Raw genomic sequence first — 8,064 nt, forward strand, 5'->3', positions numbered from 1 at the left:
GCTAGTTTTATTCTGCTTTTTATATCCTCCTTGCTTCGTCTGTTATGAGCTACTTTGCTTCAAAGGTGGCAGAATTCCTTAACTTCGTCTACTTCTTGATCACCAGTTCTGATGTTAAGCTTCTCACTCTTCCCATTTGTGCTACTACTCGTTGCTTCTGTCTTTCTTCGGTTTATTTTAAGTCCATATCCTGTACGCATTAGACCGTTCATTCCATTCAACAGATGCCATAATTCTTATTCGCCTTCAATAGGACAGTAATATCATCAGCGAATCTTATCATTGATATCCTTGTACCCTGAAGTTTAATCCCACTCTTGAACCTGTCTTTTATTTCTGTTATGGGTCCCTTTCTTAGACCCATTTTAATTGCAGCATTTCATTCTTGGGCTACTAGTGTTATTGTCCCTTCTTGGTTCTTGTATGTACTGTGTATTACCTATCGTTCTTACTCTTGTTTTTCTCAAAACTTCGAACATCTTGCACCACTTTATTTTGTCGAATGCTTTTTCTAGATCGAAAAATCGAAGGAAAGTTTCTTGAATTTTCTTCACTCTTGCATTCACTACAAAGTTTAACGTCAGGATTGCCCAAATTGATCCCCATATAACAGACCCTCTCAGTTTCCATTCTTCTGCATGTTGTTCTTGTCAGAACTTGGATGCTTGAGATGTTAAGCAGATTGTGCGATAGATTTCGCACTTACCTGTTCGAACTGTTGTCGGAAATGTGTCGATGATAATTTTGGGAAAGTCGGATGCTACGTCGGCTGTCTCACAGCAACTTCAATATTCGTTTGGTTGCCACTTTGCGCAGTGATTTTAGAAAGTCCGTTGAAAAGTTGTAAGAGGTCCGAGCAGATGTAATTTCGATGTATTGCTCATGCGCTGCCTGCGATATGCAAGGTATAAGAGAATCTCTGACCAGAGAGCAGTGTTGACTGCAGTAGGAACTGTGTAGCTGTAGCAGTAAGTTGTTGCTTGTGAGCAGTCTGCTCTGGTCTGGTCTGGTGTATCGTGTTGGCTAGGCCGGTCGCGGTGCAGCGATGCCGGAGCCTGACCATTATTGTATAAGGTAAAAAGCAGCCTCGCGCATATGTAGTAATGTTATCTCAAGTCCCATGTAAATGTTTTAAAAATCTTGTAATAATTATCTTTCTCATAAAAAATAACTTTTAATAACCATTCATTTCAATTTAAAGAATTTACTAATTTCTCCAATGCATGATCATCCCGATTATTGCAAAAGAAGAATAAGTTGTTTCCTTTCATAAATGACAAATCTATCGGCCAGCGTTGCACAGGGCTATGCCAGAAAAATTTATTGTAAGAGCAGATATATATGCGTTATCCGGCGACTTCATTGAGGTAAGAATTTTTGTCTTTTTTATTCAGAATGATCTTTCAGGGCCATGACGCAGCACTGCTGACGTCCAAAATTTACCAGGTTAAATTCACAGTCAATTATTGAAAAGTTATAAGTGAGCGACAATTTAATTGAGAGGTTAGTTACATTGTGTTATTACCAGGTTACTGAATTTATTTTTTGCTGGGACGTTACACTGAATGTGAACGACATAATTATAATTTTTACTGTTGAGAAGTTTAGGAATTTTTCTGTTTTGAGGTTACACTAAATTAGAATATTATTCATATTATTTATTTTATTTTGTGGGGAGGTTACAAAGTTACCTATCCCTTCTGCTTTATTTCATCTCAAGTCTTCCATCGCTCTTTTAAATTCTGACTAATACAGGACCCCCATCTATTCCATATCAACTCCAACTGTTTCTTGTAATGCGTCATAAGACAATTTCTCTCCCTCAACTAGACCTTCAAAGTACTCTTTCAATCCTATCTGTTCTCTGTTCCATGTTTAAGAGTTGGACTCCACTGCACTCTTAATGTTACCACTCTTACTTTTCGCTTCACCGAAGGTTATTTTGACTTATCTATCTTTTCTACTTTTAACCAGTTCTTCTGGCGATGATTTCTTTTTTTAATTTTTTCACGCTTTTCCTACAGCCATTTCACCTTGGCTTACCCACAATTCCTATTTATTTAATTCATAAGTGATTTATTCCTGTTTAGCCCTGAACATTTTCGTGCTTCTTATTTCGTCGATCAACTGAAGTATTTCATGTGCCACCCAAGGTTTCTTCGCGGTTGCCTTCCTTGTACCAATGTTTGTCTGTGCAACATCTCTGATGGCTCTTTCTAGATAGATCCACTCTTCAACTCGATTGCCTACTGTGGTATTCCTTATCGCTCTTCCTTCCACCCTGGCTCCTCCAGACGACTCTCTTAAACTTCAATTTATTCTTCATCATTTCTAAATTGTCATCTGATTCGATAACTGCTCCTGGGTACGCCTTAAAATCCAATACCTGATTACGTTTTTACTTTTTTATATTCATGAGTCAAAGCTTGGAAATATTACTATGTTTTCAAATTGTTGCTTTATCTGTTACAAAATTTTACCATAATATGTCATAGGAACAAATTTCTTGTTATTCTTTATTGTCGTCTGTGATATAAAATGTTTGCGTTATTCTCCTATTCTTTATCTAATTATGCGGTCGTACTGTTTGGCTTTCCATTTACCCATCCGCTAAGGCTATTTGTTTGAATAAGCCTAGCTCTTTGTGTATTTCCCCTCTGTCTAAAGGGCAAGTGAACAAGACTGTACATCACAGAAGTGAAAAAAGTTCGCTAGTTTTACAATCAGTGATAAGATGTGGTACCGATAATATTATCGGCGAACATAGGTGTTGTACAAAAATGCGAATCTGCCTGTTGTTAATTTTAGTGCTCGTCGTATCCCAAGCTAATTATTTTTCTCTAATTCATTAGAGCCTGTGGCTAAGTTCTTTGACCATAAGCTACATGTTTCTGTATGAGCAACATCTTTACACCTGCTATGCCTAAGTTCTTTGACCGCAGCCCACATGTTTGTATGTACACACAGTGTATTTCACGAGTGCACATCGTAATAGTGAAATATGCAGCTAAACTTTATAAAACTGAAATATGGGCGTGAAAATGATAAGTGTGTAACTAAGTGGAAAAACTGTCACCACAGCGTAACTGTAATAATGATGCTTCAACTTTATGTAAGTAGACATATATTTTCGACAAATACTGCCTTGCCACTTACAATTGTCCCACTTGTAATCTGTTTAGTCACTAGCAAATACTTTTTTGTATTTATACAGTGATCTCCTGCAATATAAGCATGTACACGAATGTGTAAACACCTGAGGATGGGCGCAAGCCCGAATCCGGTCGTGTGACAAATAAATAACCTTTTATTGTGACTGGTAGCGGAAATTTTTCTACAACCTATAAAGGAACAGTCACGGAGGGAGTACAACAGCATCCACTATGGATAAAATTCATTCAAGTTAGTAATCACTACAAACAGAGACATACTGGTTGCTTGTGGATAACAGGCTTGTACAAATAAGGGTGTTTGTAGAGATTTAATGACTGTGGCCTCAATCATTAAAATGTAGCTACTCATAGAGGTGCAGTGCGGGTGCAATATCGGTAGATATTCTAATGCATTAATAAGGAACCGATTTACAGTAGAAAAAAATAGTTCCAATTTTGACCACCAGGTGCAAATCTGGCGCTGTAAATGCAAGAAAAACAGATAGCAATGTGTCCATATGCAATGGATTAGGAAAGGGCTGTGGGAAAAAAAAGTCAAACAAGTGAGAAAAGCATAATGTTTATTTTATTATTAACCACCACTTACACAGTCTGTTCATTATGAGCAATGGCGACGTCGACGAGATGCTACATCCATAAAACGACGTCATCAACAGTTGTTGGCAGCAGCTGCAGCGGGATCGGAGCAACGTGTTCCTTTTACTGGCCTTCATTTCACATAGAGACCGAATGTATCCCTATTAAACGAATTCCTTTAGGTATTCCCAGAGCCAAAAGTCACACTGCTTTAGGACATGTGATATGGCAGGCCATGCACGTGGGAAACGTCTGGAGGTAACACATTCGTGGAAGGTTGCATTAAGCAAATCTTCCACTGGGCAAGCGACATGAGGTGTTGCCCCATCTTGTATGAAAACAGTGGATTACACATAGTTGAGCTCTTTCAAAGCAGGCATCATATGCTATACAAGGAGGTCTCGATAACATGTAGACGTCACGATGCACCTGACAGGCCCCCTGGCTGTAGTCTCTTCAAAGAAGGATAGACCGAGAGTGAAGGTGATTGTAAATTCACATCACACATACGTCGAGTGCAGTGGCTCTTCATGCATAACGTGCGGTTTAATAGTACCTCAAATTCGGCAATTCCGTCTGCTCACTGCAGCCCGTAACTCCATAGAATATTGCCCAGCCACATGTCATCAACTTCGACATGTGCCAGAAACCAAAGTGCAAGTTTAAAACGTTGCTGATATTTCAGTTGTTGCACCGACTGGATCTGTTGGGGGTACCAGCGTAAAACAGACCGCAAAACATACCGTACTGCTGACCGTGGAATGTACAATTCTCGTGACACTGCACGAGAACTAGCACTGCCCAGGGCACGTGCTGAATAGTAACTTACAGCAACAGCAAGCTCGCCAATAGCTTCCACCTGGACAGGACACTTTCATCTTCCAGGTGTCACACCAAGCTTACCCGTGTTTTTTTCTTTAAACAGTTTAATGAAACGCTGCCTCTCTTCAGACATTTCAGTTGGCGATAGTCTCTCAGTGCAATACTGTAATTGCTGTCTTTCACATAAAATAGTTTCACTAGAAATTCACGGTCTCTTTTCTCGATAGCCACACTTTTACGTTATGACTTTTCAGATGACAGTGTCATACTAACAGTGTAGAATGGCAGATTTGTTCTTGGTAACCAAAACGGGAACTAATTTGTTTTCCAGAGTAAATCGGTTTGCTTTAATGCATCAGTATATACATCAAGTTTCGCTGTATACGATAATTACAACCCATACTGGACCTCCGTGAGTAGCTGCAATTTAATTATAACTTGAAAACAAGATACGAGGGTTGGAACTTACGTAGTGGCAACTATTTATTCGCAACCGATACAAAAGCATTACATGTTTGCACCTGTTACTGTCCTTCAAAGTAGTCACCAGCATTGTGTAGAACCCGTGCCAGCGATGTGGAAGGCGTAGTATACCGTTGGCAGAGCCTGTTCTGTTGATGGTGCGAATGGAGCGGTCTACTGCCTGTCGAATCTCTGGAACAGTTCTGAAGCGAATGTCACGAAGTGGTTCCTTCATCCTCGGAATCAAATCAAAGTCACAAGGACTTAAGTCCGGGGAGTATGGTGGATGGTACAGTACTTCCCAGTCCCAGCGACCGAACAGAGCAGCCACAGCTTGCGCCCATGGGCCCTCGCATTGTCGTGCAAAATGATGGGTGGGTTGCGCAGAAAGTGTTGTCGCTTCTTTCGCTAAGATGGTCGCAGGTGATGCTCCAAAAACTAACAGTAATACTGTGCATTGACGGTCTGCCATGGAGAAATGTAATGCGTTAGGATAACACCATCACAGTCGTAACGAGAATCACCATAACTTTCACGATACTGGGGCTCTGACGCACTTTCGACTTTCGCGGCGACCCATAATGACACCATTTGTTGGATTGGTGTTTCAGTTTTTGCTCGTACGATGTGGGCCATACGGCATACGATACGGCATAAGAAAGCCTCTCCTTCGCGCTCATAGCGCTCCAAGTGCGTCTGAGTAGTGTCGTAACGCATCTATTTCTTCACTTCCGTCAAGTCGAGCAGAACCCATCGTGATGCAATTTTTTGCATGCCCAGGCGTTCCTTCAGGATGCGAAGCACAGTCGTATACGCTAATCTGGTTTCATGAGCGAGCTCACGAATGGCGTCGATCTCTGTCCACTAATGCGGCAACAGCATGCAATTCTTCTTGAGAGACGCTAGGATGACCTGCCCGATGCATGTCTGCCACAGTTCGCCGACTTTCATTGAAGGCATTTACCCAACGTACGACTGTTCTGTACAGCAATGCCGGTACCCCGCACGTCTCTTGAAGACCTTGATGACACCATCGTGCTGTACCACCTCTGGCACATTCGATCTTGATCCAACTCCATTGTTCCTGTTTCGAAAACACAGTGACACCGTTACGTTAGACCGCTCGCTCACAAGTGACTGTGTTTCCCTCGATTGTGCGCACGCCTGTGACGTGGAACGGGCGAGTCCATTTGCTCGGAGGTAAGGTAGGTACGTCAACAACGTGTGCTATCAGCGACAATGGTAGATTCCATTTCATAGTGTCTCCACAGCAGTGTTGCCACTATTTAAGTTCCAACCTACGTAGACGGAATAAAGGAGCTAAGCTGTTTATTTCAAATGTAATAACCCTTGCTGTTAATACATTTATTTCACTGTGAGACAAGACGGTCAATGGCTTCGAGGGAAAATGTTCGCGATTGCCGACGGAACAATGATTGTACCCAGGCGTGCGCTTGTTCATCCGAAGGAAATTGACCGGGCCGAATGTCTCTTCAGGGCTCCAAAAATATGGAAATCGCTTGGGGAGGGACTGGGGCTGTATCGAGGATGTGTAAGGGCTTCCCAGAGATACTCGTGCTGCGTTGTCAACACAACCTCGGCAACGTGTGGGTCGGCCTGTGTGCAGTCATGATTTTGTAGGCAACGCCAAACATTTTTTCCATGAAGCCAGTCATTGTGCCATTGTCATGCACTCAGTTCCAAACCTCTGTGCAATGTCACATGAAGTCTTGTCTCACATTCTGATAAATGCGTTAACAGTTATGGCGATTACTTTTGAAGTAACAAACTGGTTACTTACTTCTTTCCATTTGTCTCATTTCTATTTGACTGCCTCTTAGAATCTGTACTTGTTGTTCTTGTGGTCTTCGGTCCAAAGACAGGTTTCCTACAGCTGCACATGCTACTCCCGTCTGTGCAATTCTCTTCATTTCCTGTTGCGGTCTGTATGTATCTGTTAGCTGCACATGACTATAATGAGCGTGTTCGTTTTCTACTGTCATGTATGTGTTGGAGACGGCGACAGAAGGGGCAGGGTGAAACCTGGTTCCTATGCGTAGCCTATTCCTGTTGAAGAACAGCAAGGTTGAAATTTCCTGGCAGATTAAAACTGTGTGCTGGACCGAGACTCGAACTCGGACCTTTGCCTTTCGCGGGCAAGTGCTCTACCATCTGAGCTACCCGAGCACGACTCACGCCCCGTCCTCACAGCTCTGAACACCAAGGTTGCCGCCGAACGGAACGTCCCCATCCGACGGACGGATCACCATCAAGAGTGTCACATGGCCTCACTTCATGAGGCACTTTGCAGAGGTTTGGAACTGAATCCGCGACATTAGCCGAAAGTCTGGTGATCAGGTACTTTGCGCTACAATCCCTCCTGTCCTATTTGCCGTAAAGGCAAAGGGAAATGTGTAAACAGCACGTGGATTACATGGACGGTCACTCGTCCAAGTACTGGCCACACCCAACAGCGCTTATCTGATAAGAACAGGTGCATCCACTTTTTTTTTCCCCTCCAATGGTCAGCCAGCCATCTGACAGAAAACGCTGAGCTATCGTGAAGGCACCTAGGCTAAGCTGTTGACATCCATATGACTGATGTCTGAATTGCACACAAAAACCGTCAGTAACAATTTATTTTACATAGTATGAAGCTCCGCATATTTCACTCTTACAAGGGGAGGCCGCCAATTGTGAAATTCAGATTCGATTCATACTGCGCATAATAAAAGCTCATGGGCAGAGGTGTAATGTGGCAAAACACCAAGATGCACTTCTCAGCCGTTGTCGAGAAAATCGACAGTTAAAAGAAACCGTTGTGATGAAATACTCTCTACGATTATTAATTTTGTACAGCGTCGTGGCGCAGCGGTAAGCGCTAGGGTTCGTAATCCGAAGGTCGCCGGATCGAATCTCGCGCTATGCAATTTTTTTTTATTATTAGTTTTTTGTAAGTTAAACATTAATGAATTGCTTATGCACGTTGGTGAAGGCGGATCGCTCTCCAATTGTACCGCCTCCATTTTTC

This window comes from Schistocerca americana, chromosome 2, assembly GCF_021461395.2.
Source record: "Schistocerca americana isolate TAMUIC-IGC-003095 chromosome 2, iqSchAmer2.1, whole genome shotgun sequence".
NCBI classification, from domain to species: Eukaryota; Metazoa; Arthropoda; class Insecta; order Orthoptera; family Acrididae; genus Schistocerca; species Schistocerca americana.